A 21,253-nucleotide genomic window follows, 5' to 3' on the forward strand; every position below is an offset into this window, starting at 1 on the left:
TCTGTGGTTGCAGCATATGTCAGTTCTAATGAGTTTATTCTAGGACAAGCATAAATCCTTTTCTGTTAAGGAGCTTCTCTTAAATCGTTTAGAGACATTTTAAGAGCTTTTCCAGCACTCAAACTGAAAATATTGGCTTCTTCCTGATTGAAACCATCCCAGCAGTTAGCAAACAATGACCAGAGGTTTTAAATGTAGCCCCTATGGGCCCCTCAGAAAATATCTTGAAACAGTACTTTAAGTAGATTCAGAAAAGACATGTGGTTTGGCAAAATAAAAAATAAAAATAAAACAACACTATTAAAACCTGTTTTCTGATCCCCAGGCTACCACCATGTGATCAAGGACACATTAGATAATTTCTCCTGCTGTAAAATGGAGGAGAGTATCTCATCAGATAATAGAATTCCAGATGGTCTTAGAAGGAAGAACTATAGCTACCATATTAATACTGACTTAGAGAGCCCATGAAAGTCTGGAAGCATGAAGGAACGGTCCATGGGCCACTTAGTGTGGTTTGAATCTGTTTAAGTTATCCTATGAAAGTAATAGTCACAAAAGTTGGCATGAGTTTTTTTGTTTATTAAATCCCCAGTCCCTAGGTTGTTAAAAACTTACCATTAATGTTTTTCAAAATAACTAAAAAAAAAAAAAAAAAAAAAAAAGCCAAAGATGGTCTCCACACTTAATACTAACCACTTTTGAATGAAAGTTGTTTTGAATAGGATGTGTTTTATATTTTATTGATTTTTTATTGTAAAAGGAGTATATTTTATTATAGTATACTGTAAAAATTTAGAAACAAACAAGAACTATGAAATGACCCATCAACCTTATGTACAGAGATAATGGAGAGAACTATGAAAAGAGTTTACTTTCCATGAATAAATTCCTGGAAGTGGAATATATGGTTTTTAAGATTTTGATAAACATTGCCCAATTGCTCTTCAGAAAGGTTATATAAATTTGTATTCCCTCTCAGAAAGTATGAGAATAAATCACTCTATTTCTTACCTGATTGTATATTATTTTTTATATTTTGTGAAACTAAGATTTTTTCTGTAAATTTTTGCAAGAGACATTTACAATGCAAGCATGAAGAAAGGACCTAGGAAGAGAACTAAAGATCCCAGAGACTCCATTACTCCACTACAAGGTTTTCTACTTTGGTGATTCTAGATTTAAACTATTTCAAGTTCAGGAAATGAAAGACCAAAATAATTCTCAGCCTGAATCAAGTTTTGTCAAAATTACTTCAGCAATAAGCATTGTAGCTTCAGTCTGTAGAAAGAATCCAGTCAAGTAAAAATCTAGTCAGAAAGTAACTCCAGGGGCTGGGGATGTGGCTCAAGAGGTAGCACGCTCACCTTGCTACCTCGTGCGGCCCGGGTTCGATCCTCAGCACCACATACCAACAAAGATGTTGTGTCCGCCAATAACTAATAAATAAATAAATATTTAAAAAAAAAAAAAAAAAAAAAAGAAAGTAACTCCAGACTTTGGTAGTTTCATGTTGATAATGAGCAGGTTTTGACCTTGTTCTCAAGGCTGGCTTTCTTGGAAGCGCTGGTTCCGATTTATCAGCTTTATCAGTGGAGACCTGAATTCCACCAGTGTGGCCTCCTCTTTCCTTTATATAATCTCTCTTTTCCCAGTCTTATTTTAATGATGATTCAAAAAGAACTACAGCATTTTTAAAAACCTTATCCTAACTATTCTATGAATGCAAGAAGGCGGTGAAAAACAAAGGATGACACTGAGTATCTGAAGTCTTAAATAGCTGGCATCATGCGGAGCTATTAATTGTTGAAGCTCTTTTTTTAGACCTGGGTGAAAATTTGGAAAACAGAATATAAATATCAAAGGAAAATAAATGTTAAACAGATGTTAGAAAATAATTGTTTTCTGAAGTGAACAGTAAATATCTAGACCAGTGAAAAGGACCAGGATACAGAAAGAATCCTAGGATCAGCTGAGAAATGATTGGATATTTTCCTAAGAGAACAGGATGCTGTACCCATTTTTGGGACATCTGCTTTCTTACAATTCTTAGCTTTCCACTTTTACAGCTAAGGTGTTGGCATATTTTAGAAGGGAAAACCTAAACAGAACATAATTAGCTTGTGCTTAACTCTAATTATAGGGTGTATAGTTTTAAACTTCAGAATTTGAGAAATAACAATTTTATCTAAGTATGGTCAATTTGCCCTTACATGGGGATGACCCTAATTGTCTCACATAACATCAAGCTGTATGTCACATTGAGCTAGCCTTTATAGCAAAGAAATCTGCTTAGGCCTGCTGCCTGTCAGATAAGGGTGCCAGCTAACAGAACTTAAAAGTTCAGTACATAAATTATCAGAATAAATTACTAAAGCTGCACATGAGTAGATAGTAAAATATGCATATTTGCATCATTTATTCACTAAGACCTGTAATTAGGGCTTTTGTTTTTCTTTCACCTACTCTTGACTGGTTTTGGTTTTCTGGTGGTGTGAGGGATTTAAGTTCTGTTGATTCACAGGATACAAGTGGGGGAGAGACAAAAGGGAGAAATATGAATTTGATTGTTCAAGTGAAAGAAGATAAAACTGTTAGTTTAAAAGAATTTTAGGATGAAATATTTTTTAAAATCTCATTCCTTTAATGTTATCACACAGTTTCTATATTAAAGAAGTAGAAATTTGGGAATCATATGTGATTTTTATTCTATTTTTAGAAACATGGCTAAGAATTGGCATAGATCTTAGAATGGCTGGTTTGTAAGTTCTGGTGGAAGCTATTTTAGAATTTTGTCAATAATGAAGAAACATCTGGGTAGAAAGGGCAGAGGACTTGCACAAGTGCATGGTCAGGAAGAAAGTTCAGGGCTACTTTCTTTTATTTTTATTTTCTACCTGCTAGATCCTTCAAAAGAATGTGCTTATAAAAATACCTATGTTCTGGCTCATTGTGTTTAGATTTACATTTCCTATAGTGAAGATTTTTGTTTGTATAACAAATTGTAAATTCTGAGTCCACTTCTCTATGTGTCAGTCCCAGACACCTCTAAGCACTTAAACTTTGTGCTTGCTGAACTTCCTTAACTGCCATCTCAGTAACTATATGTAGTAGACCTCCTTGTCTTCACATCTGTCTTTACAGGGCTATGAACTCCTTAAGGGCAGGTACCATATATTATACATTTTTCTGTCCCCTTTTACCTTGTGCTATGCTCCAACTTACTCTACAAATGTGCGTGTAATGAATGAGCATTAAGAGATGTGATGAGGGTTGGGAATGTAGTTCAGTAGTAGAGCACTTGCCTAGCACGGGCAAGGCTCTGGGTTCTAATTCCTAATATCATGGAAAAAAAGAGAGGTTGGAGCTGTTGCTTAGTGGTAGAGTGCTTGCCTAGCATGCGCGTGGCACTGGGTTCGATCCTCAGCACCACAGAAAAATAAACAAATAAAGGCATTCTGTCCATCTACAACTACAAAAAAAATTTTTTTTTTTAAAAAGAGAGAGAGAGAGAGATGTGATGATTGAGCTGAGTATTACATTTGGTGAGGAAAGGATAGCATTAGAGTCAAACCTAGATCTGAATCTCAGTTCTACACCAGGTTCTTGACCTCAGAAAATTTAGTTTTTTCATCTGGAAATAGGGATGTTAAATCTAATTCACAGGATTAGGATTAAATGGGATTTAGGATATAGTCTAAAAGACATCTTTTGGAGCCTTATGGGCAAAATATCCAGAAAAAATCCTGACTCTTTTACTTACTAATTATGTAACCTTGGGCAGCTTAACAGTTCTATGCCTTTTCTTTGTAAAAAATGAGGTGATGATACAATAGTACCTATCTTAGTAGCATATTCTGGAATAAAATAAGTTAATATTTCCACTTTTGGAGCACTACCTGGCATAGAGTCAACACATGTTTGCTGCTGCTGCTATTATTATCATTACTCTTAGGAACTATCTCCTTAAGAAACTGAAACCGGTAACAATTTACAAGTAATACACAAGTCAGGAGCCAATTAAATCTCATTTGCTCAATTGAGTGGTGCAAACTACAATTGCTATGAGTTTCAGCAAAGTGAAGGGGCAGTGGGACCTGGAGACGTTAGGAAAGATGGTAAGCCAAAATTTAAAAATTCAGGCAAATTTGAAAAGGATTGAGGAGTATTCTAAGCTGGGTAGAGAAGCCAAATAAATGAAGGTAAAAACAATTTGGTGAGATGGGAACATGATCAAGAATGAGTGGGGTCACACCTCTTCATGGGCCTTTTTTTTCCCCTTGATATTTACAAACCTGAATCATACCCAGGTCATTATCCAGGACTCAGGTTTTTGGTGACAAGTTCTTATAAGTTGAGAACTGAGAAAAGGAAGGCAAGGCAGTTGTGTTCCCATGGAAGGCAAACAATGCCAAACATAGCTGGATAAGAGAACCTATGGCTGCTTACAGAAGTAAACTGCGCAATTGAACAAACCCCAAGGCTCGCTCCCTCCCTGGGGAATTGAGACATGAAGCAATTTCTGTAGCATCCCTGGGAGCCCTGTGGGGCCTTTCTGTCTTGACTCAGAAGGAGAGTGATGTCTGTGGTTCTTTCAGGAGTCTCTTACTTGCCTCCTGAAAGAGAATCACTAGAGCCTAGGTCCTGGACAGGGAAGGGAAAGTGAGTGGAATACAAAAAAGAAACCACTGTCCTATTAACCCAGGAGGTTCGTTCATATCCCCCAAGCAGATTGCCAGAGGAAATGAGGGTTTAAAAAAACAAAATGAAACAAAAAATTTCTTCCTGACCTTTCCTTCAAAGCAGAATTCAGTTGTGGAAGACTTAAAAGGAGTGAAGATTGGTATTCTGTGCAAAACTGAATTTTGTCTTGGGATTTATATTTACCCATCAACCTAGTCAGTCAGTTTTTGTTTTTGTTTTTGTTTGATCATCGTGTCAATAGACCTGACAAGAACAAATTAGAGGTGGAAAAGTTTATTTAGGGGCTCATGGTTTCAGAGGTCTTGCTCCATAAATATCCAGCTCCATTCCTTGAGGTGCGAGGTGAGGTAGAACATCACGATGGAAAGCAGCTGGGAATATGGACATACGAAGCAGAGAGACAACCTGGCTCAACAAGGAGAAAATATATACTCCAAAGGCACTCCCCCAGGGACCCAACTCCTCCAGCCATACCATACCTGCCTATAGTTACCACCCAGTTAATTCCTATCAGAGGATTAATGCACTGATTAAGTTAAGACTGTAGCCCAATCATTTCACCTCTAAACCCTTTTGCATTATCTCACCCATGAGCTTTTCAGGGATATCTCACATCTGAACCATAACATAACACATATTAGCTTAATAATGACACAAGAAGGCAGGCTGTCCACAGACCCTCAGACTGACCTAAATTGGCTGACCAGGTAGCGCTAGAGATGAGGCTCCAAATCCTCTGGGTGCAGATGGTATACATAGATCAAGAAGGTACCTTTCCAGGGCTGGGATTGTGGCTCAGAGGGAGAGCTTTTGCCTCACATTCCTGAGGTACTGGGTTCAATCCTCAGTACCACATAAAAATAAAATAAAGATATTGTGTCCACCTATAACTAAAAAAATAAATATTTAATGTTTTTTTTAAAAAAGGTGCCTTTCCAGAGATTCTCTTTGAGTTGGAAGTAAGTCATTTCATAAATTAATGTATGATCCACTTAAATCATATATATATAACCATTTGCTGGATAGTGTACCACAACTTTAAGTATAGTCTAGGGGGAATTCAGGGAAGAATATTTCCCCCCAGCATCAGGAAGTTAAAAAAACTGGCCAGAATAATGTGGGACCAGGAATACCTAGTAAGTTATGAAGACCACCCAGTTCCCTTAATGAGGTTGGAAAAACTGACTTTTCATCATTATGAAAGTAATTTTAATAAATGGGGAACATCAATGCAAAATTTTAACAAACAGTACGCTTCCCTTGCCCTACACACATGGGGAACAGCTGAGCAAAAAGCTAAGGGAATTTGGTTCTGAAGGTCTCTGAAGAGCTAGAGAAATCTCCTCACTGGAGACCCAATCCTGAGAGAATCAACTTGAAGTACCCTTGGGCAACCAGCCCAGGAACCACTGCTGCAGGGGCAAGACCCAGCAAGTCCTTGTTGCTTTGAGTGAGCCTTTGGAGAGAAGTGGTTGCTACCGTAACCACAGCCTGTACCATTCTTTGTAGCTCAAATGCCACACCTAGTTTTGCACCTGGCAGTTTAGCAAATTAATTGTGTGCAAGGTTGTTAAAGTTCTGGTTTGAGGAGTCTCATAATGATTAAACTGTTATCTTTTCCTTCCATTCTTTTATCCTTCTCTTTGGGAAATGACCCAAAGTTGATGATGTCATTTCTTGTCATTGTATTGCCAAGTGCTAAATTACCCAGTAAATCAATTCCCTGGTTAGCCCCAGCTAAGCCACACTTTTTTGAGAAATTAAAAATTTTTTCAAATATCAAAAGCATCATTGTAGTCATACAGGAAAAATCAAAACTCTGTATAAGTGCTTTTTTCTTTTGAATCCCAAATGTAGAAGAGGGAGGAGAACCATAATCTTTTTAGTGTTTTTCAGGGGCTTTTTTTCCAGTCTTAATCTGGCCATATATCCTACAGAGTATTCTGTAGGGAGAAGTATAGGGCCACTCAAGAAACCCGAGCCACTAGAGGAGGAGGGACTATATCACAGGAATAAAGTGCCTCTCTTTCCAGGAGCACAGAACCCTGTTTTCTTGACCTTTTGGGTAGAAGCTTATGGACATTTTGTCTTAAGGAGTTTTATTTTTATTTCAACTACACAAATAATGCATGTGTACCTTGTTCCTGAGAAACGTTTAAACCTTATAATTAAAACAAAGGTCCCCATGGCCAATACCATTGATCCTGGTTTATTTTTCTACTCCTCTCAGCAATAACCCCTACAGTCATTTTAATTGTGTTGCTTTTAAGGTTCTTTCCATGATTCTTTTTAACCTACTTATAAGTATGTCCACATTTACAGTATTATTTTCTGTATTTCTGTAACATAAGTATAGTCATTATGTATTGTCTTAGAAATCCCTACCTCACCCCTACGGTATGTCTTGAGGCTTTTCTATATGAGTACTAAAGAGACCAACTGCCCATCAAATGGGCCTAGGGAATACTTACAAACAGAAACATTTTACCTACAGAAGATGCAGAAAGAAATATTATCTGTAATTCTCCTATCTGGTGAAAGCTGAGTTTTACTGGAATCTGCCGCCCTAACCTGCCCCTCCCCAGGAAGGTCTCCAGTTAGAAAGTCACTAACCTTGAGCACAAGGACATTCCAAAAAAAAAAAAAAAAGTGTGTAAACCAGCCTCAATCAAAATCTTTCATCCTTTGAAATCCTAAATTCCTCTGCTTTTATTAAGCTGATGTTTCTTTACTCCTAAATTACTCTCTTTGAGGTAGTCCTGCTTGCATAGTAGTTTTTTCTCCTAATCATTTGCCTGTTGTCAGTTAATTCCTAGGCCACTGACAAGTCAGTGGTAGAGAAGTTTTTCTTCCAATCTGTTAAATATAAATTTACCTCATTAATTTCAACTGCTGCATTGTATTCCATAGACACAGTACATTGTGGTTGTTTGAGTTCCCCAAATAGTGGGCTTTTAGGTTGACTCCAACTTTTTGCCATTGTAAGCAATGTTGCAAGGAACATCCTTGCACATGCCTCCCTGTATATGTGTTTACATACACCTTAGAAACAAGGAATTGGTGTGTGTCAGGCATATTTTTATTACTGTAACAAAATGCCTGAGATAACCAACTTATAAAGAGGAAAGATTTCTCTCACAGTTTTTGAGATTTCAGTCCATGACCAGTTGGCTCTGTTGGTGGGCCTGTGGCAGCACAGTACATTGTGGAAGGAACACATGGCAGAGGAAGCCTGTTCATCTCATAGCTGGGTATGAAAGAGAGAGACCAGGTGCTTTAGTGTGAATTTTGAATGTCTCCCAAAGGCTGCATTGTAGGCTTGGCCTTAAACCTGTGGCAGTACTGGTAGAAGGTGCAGATGGAACCTTTAGGAGGTAGAGCCTAGTAGGGGGAAGTTAGGTAATTGAAGCTATGCCCTTGAAGGGAATATGGGGGCCCTGATCCCTTACAATCCACTCCCTTCTTTCTCGCTCCCTATCCCCCTCCCCCTCTCTCTTCTCCCCGCACCCCCACCTTTCTGGCTGCCATGAGATGAGCAATTTCTACCACCACATCTTTCACCTTAATATGCTGCCTCACTACAGGCCCAAAGGCAAAATGAAAATCTCCAAGTGCTACAAATGAGCACCTACCAACCCACCCCACCCTTTTTTTTTTAAGACTAATTGTTAGACATTTATCAGCACTCCCCTCAAAGGGATGTTGACAGATGATACCTCTGAAACCATAAGCCACAATAAATCTTTCTTCCTTATATGTTGACTTTCTCAGGTATTTTGTTACAGTGACAAGAAAGCTGACTAACACATCTGGATGCCATAATCCCCTTCAAGGGCATACACCCAATGACTCAACCTTCTTCCACTATGACACCTCTCAATAGCACCCAGCTTGAGGTCAATCCTTTAACACATGGGCCTTTAAGAGACATTTCAGATCCAAACTATAACATGCTATATCATGGGTTATGCGTGGAATACTCATAAATGTTTAACAATCAGTCTTTTAAAAAATATGTGTGTGGATTGGTAGGTACTGATTTGTAGTACTTGGAGATTTCCATTGTGTGATTTCTCCTACCATGACTGACTTCAAGTTACTAATGTGACATTAATGCATAGTCAATTCTTGGAAGTTGGTATGAAGTGACCCCTCAAACTTGGAATGCAACCAAATATTGGCAAAAAGCCCTCTAAAGTATCCTAACCTACACAAGTAGTGTATCAGAGTATCTGTTTCCCTTTACTCTTGGCAGTGTTTGATAAAATACATTTTTACTGGCTGAGGTTGTGGCTCAGTGGTAGAGTGCTCGTATAGCATGCATGAGGCACTGGGTTCGATCCTCAGAACCACATAAATGTAAAGAAAAGATATTGTGTCCACCTAAAACTAAAAAATAAATATTAAAAAATACATTTTTACCTATTAGTAAACACTTTTTTCATTCTCCCAATCAGTGAGAGTTTGAACATCTTTACATCTTTGCTATATTTTTCTTCTTCCTCATAAAATGGTCTTTTGCATCTTTTTCTTTTATTTCTCTTTTAATGATTTATAGGAGCCCTTGTAGTCTGGAAATAGTAATCTGTTTAAGAGGTTTTCAGACTATCCTAGAGAGTGCCTGCTACATGAACATACCAATGAAGAACTATTAGGACTGAACTGGGCATGGTGGACCTGGAATCCCAGTGCCTCTGGAGGTGGGGCAGGAGGATTGCAAATTCCAGATCAGCCTCGGCAACTTAGGAGACCCTGTTTCAAAATAGAAAGTAAAAAGGGTTGAGACAGTAACTCAGTGGTAGAGTGCCCTTGGCTTCAGTACTGAAGAAAAAGGTAAAGGAAATAACTATGTATTAGTCAGCTTTTCCTTGCTGTGACCAAAATAACTGATAATAACAATTTAGAGGAGGAAAAATTTATTTTAAGCTCAAGGTTTCAGCGGTCTTAGTCCATGGTCGGCCTACTCCAATCGCTCAAGGTGAGGCAGAACATCATGGTAGAATGGTATGGTGAAGTATGGTATCAGCTCATGGCAGGAAGGAAGAGAGAAAAAGAGGAAACTGGGTACCAGTTTTATTCAAGGCCACATCCCCAAGTGACCTGCTTCCTCCATCCATGCTTACAGTTAGCATCCATTCACTCAGATTATTAACCCATCCAATGGATTAATCCAATGAGGTTATAACTTTCATCATCCAATCTTTTCACCGCTTACTTTGTTTAATTGCCTGATACATAAGGTCTTTGGGCACATTTTTAGAACTAAACCATTTTCCCCAGAAGCTCATTCCTATCTCACAATGCAAAATACATTCAGTCCATACCCCAAGGGTCCCCATAAATTCCCCATCATTTCTAAAAACTCCAAGTCAAAAATCTCCAAGATTCAAGGTAAACACTTGAAAAAATCAAAACCAAGCAAACTGCATGCATATAATACATAATATTATATATATTATTATATAATACATAATATTATATATATTATAATATAGAAAGTAAATATCCCCATTCCAAAAGAGGAATAGGGACAAAAAGAAGGAATAAGACTAAAATGTAGCTGGACAAAGAAGTCCTATAGCTACACATCTTGCATATAGGGCACATGGCAGTGAAATGTGATATCCTACCCCATGGCCTTGATGGTTGCAGCCCACATAACCTCTCTTGGCCTGCCTCTGTTCACTTCCTGCAGCTTTCCTCAACAGGCTTTCCATGTTCCTAGCATCTCTTAATCCCCAAGGTTTCCATTCCAGCTTTGGCTTCATTTCTCATTGCTTCAAATATATCTCCTTCTCCAGGAGCTGTCCACAGAGATTCCAGCCCTGCTACACTTTGCCTGGCCTTCAGACTCTTTACAATCTCATTGAAAGCCTTCAAGATCCCCTAATTCCAGAAACCTTCATTCCTGTAGAACCAATATCATGTGGATGATGCCAAGGTTTACTGCCAGCTCGAGGCAGCAGCCTGACTCCCTTGGAGCATGGTTGCAATAGCCTCTGAGTTCCTGCACTGCTGAGCACAATAAAATGAAGCCTGGATAAACTACTTCCCAGGCACCTGTGTACAAGCAGGTGCTGACATAGTCTTTCCAAATGAGTTTTTACTTTTAGATCCTTAAGTCTGTGATGGGTTTAGTCTTGCTGGTTCCTGAGATGCCCTCAAGACATGTTTCTCACTGTCTTTGTGCAAAGTATTTAGCTTACCTTTAGTGACAGTAATCTCCTCAGCAACCACTCTTCCTTGGCCCCAGTTTTACATATGCTTTTCTAGCCAAACTGAAAGTTTTAAAAATATTTCTTCTCCTTCTGCTCCTGATTATCACAGTAAACTTGGCTAAAATCAACCAGCAATATCCATGCCATCACCTGAATGTTGTGCTGCCTTGAAATTTCCTCTGTCAGATGAATTACTCCATCATCTTTAAATTCAGCCACCCAGAAAATTTTATTCGTGTGTGTGCTGGGGACACTCAACCACTGAGCCAAACCCCCAGCCCTATTTTGTATTTTATTTAGAGACAGGGTTGCTTAGTGCCTCACTGAGTTACTTAGTGCCTCGCTGAAGCTGAGGCTGGCTTTGAACTTGCAATCCTCCCATCTCAGCCTCCCATACTGCTGGGATTACAAGTGTGACCACTATGCCTGGCTTAAATCAGTACTTTTTAATGGAAACAACTTGACCAAAAATCTATCATAGAATTTTAAGATCCAGTAAGACAAAGTTTAATGAGGGGGGAAAAAGATTCTATAGCACCTGGAGAAATGTTTAATTTATAAAATAAAAGATAGCAAATTACATATATTCTATGTTTATCATTCTGAAAAATGTATGTATATGTGAAAACTGGCTAGAAAAAGGTACAAATATATAAATAAATTCAGCTTCACAGAGATTCTTAGGATTTCTACAAAATACTTTGCCAGAATATAGCACAAATGGCCTTTAGTTCAATTCACAATCCAGTCCCTCATTCCCATCTGAAACTTCATGAGCATATTCTTTGCATGTCCACATACTGGACTTATGAGCTCCCACCAGAATTACCCATTAAACTCTGCTTACAGCATTCTAAAGCTTTTCTAGCCTGCATTTCCAAACTTTCCAAAACTCCTACCACAAACCAGTTACAAAAAGTCTGAGCAACATGATCAGTTATGTCACATTCATGTTCTCACTCCCACTACCAACTTCTGTGTTAGTTTTTCCTTGTTTTGACAAAAAAATACCTTGGGGATGAGGTAGGGAAAGATACCATTTAGTGGAAGAAACATTTATTTTTGGACTCATGTTTTTGGAGTTTCAGTCTATGGTCAGCAGATCATGGTCTGGGCCCAAGACAAAGCAGGACATGTTATAAGGAGATAATGGAGGAAAGCTGCTCAGTTCATGGCAACTGAAAGTAGAGACAGTATATAAGAAGCCAGGGACAAAATATAGTTCAAGGCTACCCCAGTGACCCACAGTTACCACTCAGTAGTCCTTTCAATTTACTAATCCAGCAAATAGATTAATTTGGTGAGGTAACAATTCTCATAATCCAGTCTTTCTTCTCTGATGATGCTACATTGCCTAATGCATGTACTGTTTGGGGGACATTGTAGATCTAAGCCATAACTGGAACTCAGAGAGAAGTACAATTGTATACATCAAACTTTTTGCACTCATTTAACATTGTGGTAGGATCAGTTCAATATACACAGTGATAATAAAATAGTATTCACTATGAGTAGTGAGAAAAATAAATTGTATTTTGACTCAGCCTACTTGTCATTTTCACAAGCATCCTCTTGATCGCCAGTTCTGTTGGGGCCACTTAAGTCACTGATTTTTTTTTTTTAGTTGAAGGACAGCACTTCCTGTTTTCATTGGGGTTCTGTGTGTGTCTACTGTTGCTAGGATCAAATCCAGTGCCTCCTTGCACATGCTACACATACTAGACAAGCACTCTATTATGAAATATACCCACATCCCACTGAGGTTTTAAGTAAATATTTCTGTGAGGCTCCATCCCTATCTCCCTGTCTTTCACTGTTGACCCTAATCTTAAAAGGTGGTATGGTTCTTCTCCCCAGACTCTTCTTGAAAATAACTGGCTGCTGAACCCACTGGCCATATTCTGGGATGAATTACAGATGTACAGTTTTTCTGTGGTATGGAAGGTTTCCAGAATCCCTCCTATGCAGGATGCAGGAGGTGGCCAGTTCTTAGAAAAGCAGAGCTGTGGAGAAGGAAACATAATATATGTGTCATCTTAGCTGAGAGTGATTATCTATGAAATTCAATTTTGATTGCTTCTAATTTTCTTTTCAGAGAGATTTTACCCTTGAACCAGACATCAACATTTTATAAGTTGAAAAGATGTTTGATATAGCACCAGATAGTAATGCAGTTGTTAGAGAGGATACTTGAATCCGTCCCTCTATTCCCTGGTATTCTTGCCTCAGTCTCATAATCCCCTACCCCCTTGTCCAATACTGCTTTTAGTGAGTTCTGAAAGGGACTTTGAGGAGATTCAAGATGGCAGATAAGAGGATGGCTGCATTTCTAGTTGCTTCATGAATCAGAATTCAATTTTATTGAGTAATGATTTTCAGCAGGATGGGTGAAAAGGAATTTCACTGAAATTCAACATAAGTCAGAGTCTCTTAAAGACTCCAAAATTTTAATGCATTGAACAAAGAACAAGAAAGAGTATACTGGAACCAAGCCAAGTGAAGCAGTGTCAGTGATACTGGTTAACTGCATAGAGGAGGGAATGACACACAGAGAGAAACAAAATGGACAAATTTGGTAAGGAAAAACCTACAGACCAGAAAAGCAGCCTGAATTTAGCTTGTCCAGACACTGAACAGAAAACTAGTGTTTGAAAAGTGCTCTGTATTTCTCAACTGGCAAATAAAAAGTTGAGTTGGAAGCCATAAAATTAAGCAGACCACAGTGCCGCTTACTGCTTTGGAAGCTTGGGAGATCTAATATGGCAAACATTGCTATACTGTCCCTATCATGTGGCCTGTGACAGAACTAGTAGAAAGTGAGTCAAACAGGCACAGAGCGGGAATTCAAGTCAGAAAAACAGGGGAGTACAACTCACTGTCCCTTTTGAATCTGGTGGCTCACATGACCAGCTGAAGAGGGCCAGAAAACTTGGTAGGCAGGTGTGAGTACACTCAGGGACCAAGCCTGGGAAGGCCATATTCATGGGCAGTAGAGTGTATGGAGGATTGGCTTCCCTACCCCATGAGTAGGGAGGTTTCTGAAATTCAGACTTGCAGCAGAGAAAAGCATCTGCCTAGGCCTTGTGGTTATGTTGACCTAATCTCTTCCAGAGCAGATACCACCAAACAAAGCCCCTAAGTCCTGATTAGACCTAAGCCCAGCTGTCAGAACTCTTTCTCAGAACTCTGTAGCAGTCCTGCCCTGGGAGTGCATCCATCTGGTCTGTCCAGACAAAACTCCTATCAACTAGCATTAATTTTAGGACACTCAAGCTGGCAGTTTTGTAAGTATCACAAAAAGAGGAAGGGGTTAACAACACCCAGCCTTGCATGCACATGCTCTTGGTCTCCCCCCATCCCCTACCCCCAGAACATAGCCCAAGAAGAAATGGAAAGGATAGTCAGCACAGGCAGTGACCATCCATCCACGTTGACTGGTTTTTTTTTTTTTTTAATTTTAATTTTGTAGTTGTAGATGGACAGCATGCTTTATTTTATTGGTTTATTTTTATTTGGTGCTAAGGATCAAACCCAGTGCCTCACACATGCTAGGCAAGCACTCTGCCACTGAGCTATAGCCCCAGCCCCTCATTGACTGTTTTGACCACCTCCTTGGAGATAATTTTTTAATTTTAATTTTTCATTAAGAAGGTTTTTTCCTTTTTTTAAAAATTTTTGGTGATGGTCTTCTTGCTGTGCTGATTTGTTCATGAGTACATACACACTTTTGTTGCTTTTTTTCTTGCTTTTATCATTTTTTAAATAATAATTATTTATCCTTATTGTTTTTTGACAGTATTTGCTTTATTTATTTTGGTTTTGTTTTGTTATGTTTGTTTATTTCTCTTTGTTCTTCTAACAGCCAAATTATCTTGTTCTCTCTCTCCTTTTTTTCTGTTTTTCCTATTTTTCTCCTCCTTTAGAACCACATTTCTTCTGCATCTCCCTGTTTATATTTTGAACATTCTAAACTTTCTTCTACCTTCCTATCACATTTTCTTTTCTCTTAACTATATTTTTACCATCTTTTAGTACTTTTGGTTTATTTAACTCTTGCCCCCATTGTTCATGTTGTTGCAGTTATTAGTACTGTGGATGACACATTTGACATCTACTGTACTTTGATGCCTGATCTAGTCCACAGTTTTTTATTGTTTTGCTATTTGCAATTGCCAACCCTACCAGTCCTGTTTTTGTGATAATTAGGTTTGTAGCTGTCATAGTGGGAACCAGGTATTTATTTTAATGCTGTGTATTGTTTGCTTTGGGTTTTGCTATTATTTGTTTCCCCCCTTCTGTGAGATGCTGGAAATCTACAGGGACACTACAAGTTCACAGGATAGGGAATCTAATGCTGAACTAAACTCAGCCAAAAGATAACACACCTGACCCACACAAATTAACCACACTCAAACCTCAGCTCTATATAGTTTAATATGAAGAACAAAAGAGAAAAAAAAACTCAGGGGCTGGGAATGTGGCTCAGAGGTAGAGCATACACCTAGCACATGCAGGGCCCTGGGTTTGATCCTCAGCACCACATAAAATAAATAAAATAAAGGTATTGTGTCCAACTACAACTAAAAAATAAATATTAAAAAATATACTTGAAAAAAACATCTCAAGCAAATGACCAGACCTAAAGTAGGAATCCTGCTCATGGACATCCACTTCTACAGCCAAAACAGAATTAACACATAGGATACCACACCTATGAGGGGGCCTCAATCTAAATGACTCTAGGATACTTTGGCAAGAGAAGGCTGTGCCCTTAAAAGGCCCACACTTAAGAATGGAAGAGAAATCCATCCCAACTGATACATAAAACCTAACAAAAAAATATGAAAAAAACAAGGTAACACAACACCTCCTAAAGTTCATAATTCATTAGCAACTGACTTCAAAGATATTGAAGTAGATGGAATACCAAATAAAGAATTCAAAAGAGTGATTATAAAAATGATCAATGAATTCCAGATAACACAGAAAAACGGCTAAATGAGTTAAGGAAGTCAATGTAGAATATGACTCATAAATTCAATAAAGAAAGATTGAAAAAGAATAAAAAAGAAATCTTAGAAATTAAAAATACAATAAATCAAATTAAATGTTCAGTTGAAAGTGCCTTTAATAGAATAGATCATGCTGAAGATAGAAATCTCGGAGCTGAAAGATAAAGTGACCATCTTCAAAAATTCAGGCAGTATTATTAAACAAAGGAAAATAGCTGGGTGCAGTGATGCATGCCTATAATGCTAGCAACTTGGGAGGCTGAGGCAGGAGAATTGCAAGTTCAAAGACTGCTTCAGCAACTTAGTGAGGCCCTAAACAACTCAACAAGACCTTGTCTCTAAATAAAATATAAAAATGGGCTGGGATGAGGCTCGGTGGTTAAACACCCCTGGATTCAATCCCTGGTACAAAATAAATAAATAAATAAATAAAAATAACCATGACCAGAATATACGAGAACTCTGAGACATTAAGGGACCAGATGTAAGAATCATTGGAATTAAAGAGGGTTGTGAGATACAGGCTAATAAAATTAATAAGAGAAAAATTTCCAAACATTGAGAATTCGATGAACATCCAGATACTGCAAGCATTCAGAACCCCAAATAGACAAGATCAAAAAAGAACCTCTCCACAACACATTATAATTAAAATGCCTAACATACAGAACAAGGATAAAATTTTTTGTTTTGTTTTTTCTTACCAGGAATTGAACCCAGGGGGGGTTAAAAGCTGAGCCACATCCCCAGCATTTTTATGTTTTATTTTGAAACAGGGTCTTGCTGAGTTGCTGAGGGGCTTGCTAAGCTCCTGAGGCTGACTTTGAACTTGCAATCATCCTGCCTCAACTTCCTGAGCCATTGAGATTACTGGTGTATGCCACCACACCAAGCAAGGATAGTTTTAAAAGCCTGAAAAGAAAAGTGTCAGGTCACATTTAGAGGCAAGCCAATAAGAATTACTTCTGATTTATTAGCACAAATTTTTAAAATCCAGGAGGATTGGACAGATGTATTCCAAGTCCCAAAAGAAAATAACTGTCAACCAAGATAGTCATATATAAAAAAAATCTATCCAGAATCAAAGAAGAAACAAAAACTTCTTTAGGTAACCAGAAACTAAAAGAATTTATGACTTCTAAGCTGGCACTACAGAAAATACTTAAAGAAATACTTCACACGGAGGAAAACAAACAAACAAACAAACAAAACCCAGAGCTCACAAATGAACAAATATCATTTGAAGAGTAGCGAAGCAAAGGAGAAACAGGACTAAATTAGACATTAGAAATAAATCAAAATGATGGGATTTATCAAATATCTCTCTGATTACATCAGGTGTAAATGTTGAAACCTAATGGTCTCAACTCTCCAATCAAAAGAAATAACCTGGCAGAATGAATTTAAAAACAAGACCCAATTATATGATTTTGCAAGAAACTCACCCTACAGGCAAGGACAGCCAAAGGCTGAAAGGGAAAAGATAAAAATTGACATATTGATATACTATGTAAATGGAACCTGAAAACAATCAGGAGTAGCTACTTTGTTTGTGTATGTATATGCGTGTGTGTGTGTGTGTGTGTGTGTGTGGTGCTGGGGACCTAACCCAGGGCATTGTACATGTGAGGCAAATACTCTACCAACTGAGCTATATCCCCAGCCCCAGGAGTAGTTACTCTTATAGCTGACAAAGCAGATTTTGAGCAAAGAAGGTCACTTCATACTTGTAAAGGGAACAATCCAACAAGAAGATATAATACTGATATATACTTATGTCCCAAACATTGGTGCATCTAATTACATAAAGCAGACACTACTCATATTAAAGACTTAGATAGACCACAGTATTGTAATACTGTGTGATTTAAACATACCACTCTCGCCAATACATAGTGTATCCAGACAAAAACTCCGTAAAAACTCTTTGGACCTGAAAAACATTATAAATAAAATGGACTTAACAGAAATCTATAGAATATTTCTTCCAACAACTGTTCTCAGCAGCTCATGGAAATTTCTCCAAAATTGACCATATTTTAGGACACAAAGCAAGTCTTACCAAATGTCAAAACAAAACAAAAACAAAACAAAACTGATATAATTCCTTGCATCTTATCATACAGAATGAAATTCAAAATCAACCCCCCCCAAAAAAAAACTCACAGAAACTATGTAAACACATGGAAATTGAATAGTACATGTTTGAATGATGAATGGGTGATAGAAGAAATCAGGAGAAAAATTTTAGAATTTTTAGAATCAAACAAGAGTAGAGATGCAATATACCAGAATCTCTGGGGAACTATGAAGGCTGTTCTAAAAGGAAAGTTTATAGCTATGAGTGCCTACATAAGAAAAATATGAAAGATCTCAGATAAGCACATAATGATGCACCTCAGAGCCTGTGGAAAATAAATCAATTCCAAAATCAGTAGAAGGAAGGAAATAATTGGAGCCAAAAATCAATAAAATTTAGAATTAAAAATTACAAAGGATCATTGAAATGAAGAGTTGGTTCTTTGAAAAGATAAATAAGATTGATAAGCCCTTAGCCAAATTAACCAAAAGAAAAAGAAAGAAGAACCAAATTAGTAAAATTAGAAGTAAAAAAAGGAGAAATTACTGCAGACATCACAAAAATTCAGGGGATCATTAAGGACTATTTTGAAAACATATGCTTATAAACTTAAAAACTTAGAAGAAGTGAATACATTTCTAGATACACATGAATTAAATCAAGAGGACACAGAAAATCTAACAGACCAATACCTAACAATAAGAGGTGGTAAAATGCCTTCCAATAAAGAAAAGTCCAAAACTAGATGCATTCTCGGGTGAATTCTACCAGACCTTTAAAGAAGTAATACCAATGCTCCTCAAATTATTTCCCTAAATAGAAAGGGGTGAAACACTTCCAGATTAATTCTGTGAAGTCATGATAGCCCTTATAGCTATGAATGCCTGCATAAGAAAAATAAGAAAGATCTCAGATAAGCACATAATGATGCACCAGATAAGGATACATTAAAAAAAAAAAAGAAAACTACAGATCAATATCCCTGATGAACATAGGTACAAAAATCCTTAATATTATTAGCAAATCATACTCAACAACATATTAATAAGATTGTACATCATGCCAAATTAATTTTATCCCAGGAATGAAAGGATGATTTAACATATGCAAATCAATAAGTGTAATTTATAACATAAATAGAATTAATGACAAAAATCACTTCTCAATATATGTAGAGAAAACTTTCAATGAAATTCAGAACCCAATTGATGATTTAAAAAAAAATACTGAAGAAACTAGAGATAGAAGGAACATACCTCAATATCATAAAGATTCTATGACAAACTCAAAGCCAATATTATAGTGTACCAAGACAAGAATGTCCACTCTTGTCATTCCTATTCAACGAAGTACTAGAAATTCTAGCCAGAGCAATTAGGCAAGAGAAGGAAATAATTAAAAATAGGAAAGCTAGAAGTCAAATTATCAGTGTTTGCATATATGATCCTATACTTAGAAAATCCAAAAGCTTCACCTGAAGACTTTGAGAGCTAATAAAAACTCAGAAAATTAGCAGCTTACAAAATCAGCATATAAAAATCAATAGCTTTTCAATTCATAAATAATGTATCTACTGAAAAAGAAATCAGGAAAACAATCCCTAGGCTATTTTGCAATAGCCTAAAAAACAAAAAAACTAGAAATAAATCTAACCAAGGAAGTAGAAGTCCTCTTTGAGGTCTTTGCTTCTGCACAGCAAAGGAAACAATTAAGAATGTGAGAGAGAACCAATAGAATGTTTGCTAACTATTCTTCTCACAGAAGGTTAATATCCAGAATATATAAAGAACTCAACCCTTCCACGAGCCACCCAATTAATAAATAGGCAAAGAAACAGACAGTTCTCAATAGAAGAAATACAAATGACTAATATATACATGAAAAAATGTTCATCATCATTAGAAATTTGGGAAATGAAAATCAAAACTATACTGAGATTTCATCTTATTCCAGTTAGAATGACCACCATCAAGAATACCAACAATAATAATTGCTGGAAGCTGGAGGTGTTAGCACATGCCTGTAAAACCAGCAATTACAGAGACTGAGGTAGGAGGATCGCAAGTTCAAGGCTAGTCTTAGCAACATAGAAAAGCCTTAAATAACTTACTGAGACCCTGTCTTGAAGAAATTAAAAGGGCTGGGGATGTACCTCAGTGGCAAATCATAAATATTGGGTACCTAAGTAAATATAAATACTGAAAAGTGTGTGAAGTAAAAGGAACACTCTCATGCTGTTGCTGGGATAGTAAATTAGTACAATCACTATGTAAATCATTATGGAAGTCCCTCAAAAGACTAGGAATGGAACCACCATATGACCCAGCTATCCCACTCCTGAGTAGTTATCCTAAAGAATTAAAGTCAGCAAACTATAGGGATACATGCATATCATGTTTAGAGCAGCACAATTCACAATATCCAACTATGGAACCAGCCTAGATGTCCATTAGTGGATGAATGGATAAAGAAAATGTGGTGTATACACAATGAAGTTTTATTCAGCCGTAAAGAATGAAATTATGTCATTTGTGGGACGTTTGAGAATATTTTGTTAAGCAAAAAAAAAGCAAAACTCATAAAGTCAGGAGTTGTATGTTTTCTCTCATGTATGGAAAATTGAGAGGAGAAAGAAAAAGAAAGATGGGGTGGGGATCTCATGAAAATTGAAGGGAGATTAGTAGAGTAGAGGACAGGGAGGGAAAGGGGAAATATTAGGGAGTGATATTGACCAAATTAATTTGTTACAATGTGTGCACATATGAATATGTAACAACAAATTCCGCCATTATGTACAATTATAAAGCACCAATATTAAAAATGGGTAAAAAATGGCGGGTGGGGACCTTGAGTCTCTGAACTTGCATCAAGATGGAGACAGTAGATTTGGTAGAATTTTAAAGCTATGAGTAAGTCTTAATCACAGGTGGGCATCAGAGTCCTCTGAAGAGTGTATACTGAGCATGCCAAACCTGTGGGGTTAGAAGGCAGGCCCATGAATTCAGAAAAGCTCTGGAAATGACTCAGATGTGCCCTCCTGATTTGTGACAAGAAATCAATACAAGTTGTTTGTGACAAGATCAATACAAGCATTCAGAGTGAGTGTTCAGAAACATTTTCAGCATTTCACAGAGTATGTTGGATTAATGATAAGCTTGTTTTTTGCATGTCTTTAATAAATTTTTCATTTTATAAAGTTGTCAGTCTTTGATGGTTTGGAAATTTTTAAAATTGTTTCT

The sequence above is a fragment of the Urocitellus parryii genome, chromosome 12 (genome assembly GCF_045843805.1).
Source record: "Urocitellus parryii isolate mUroPar1 chromosome 12, mUroPar1.hap1, whole genome shotgun sequence".
Classification (NCBI taxonomy): domain Eukaryota; kingdom Metazoa; phylum Chordata; class Mammalia; order Rodentia; family Sciuridae; genus Urocitellus; species Urocitellus parryii.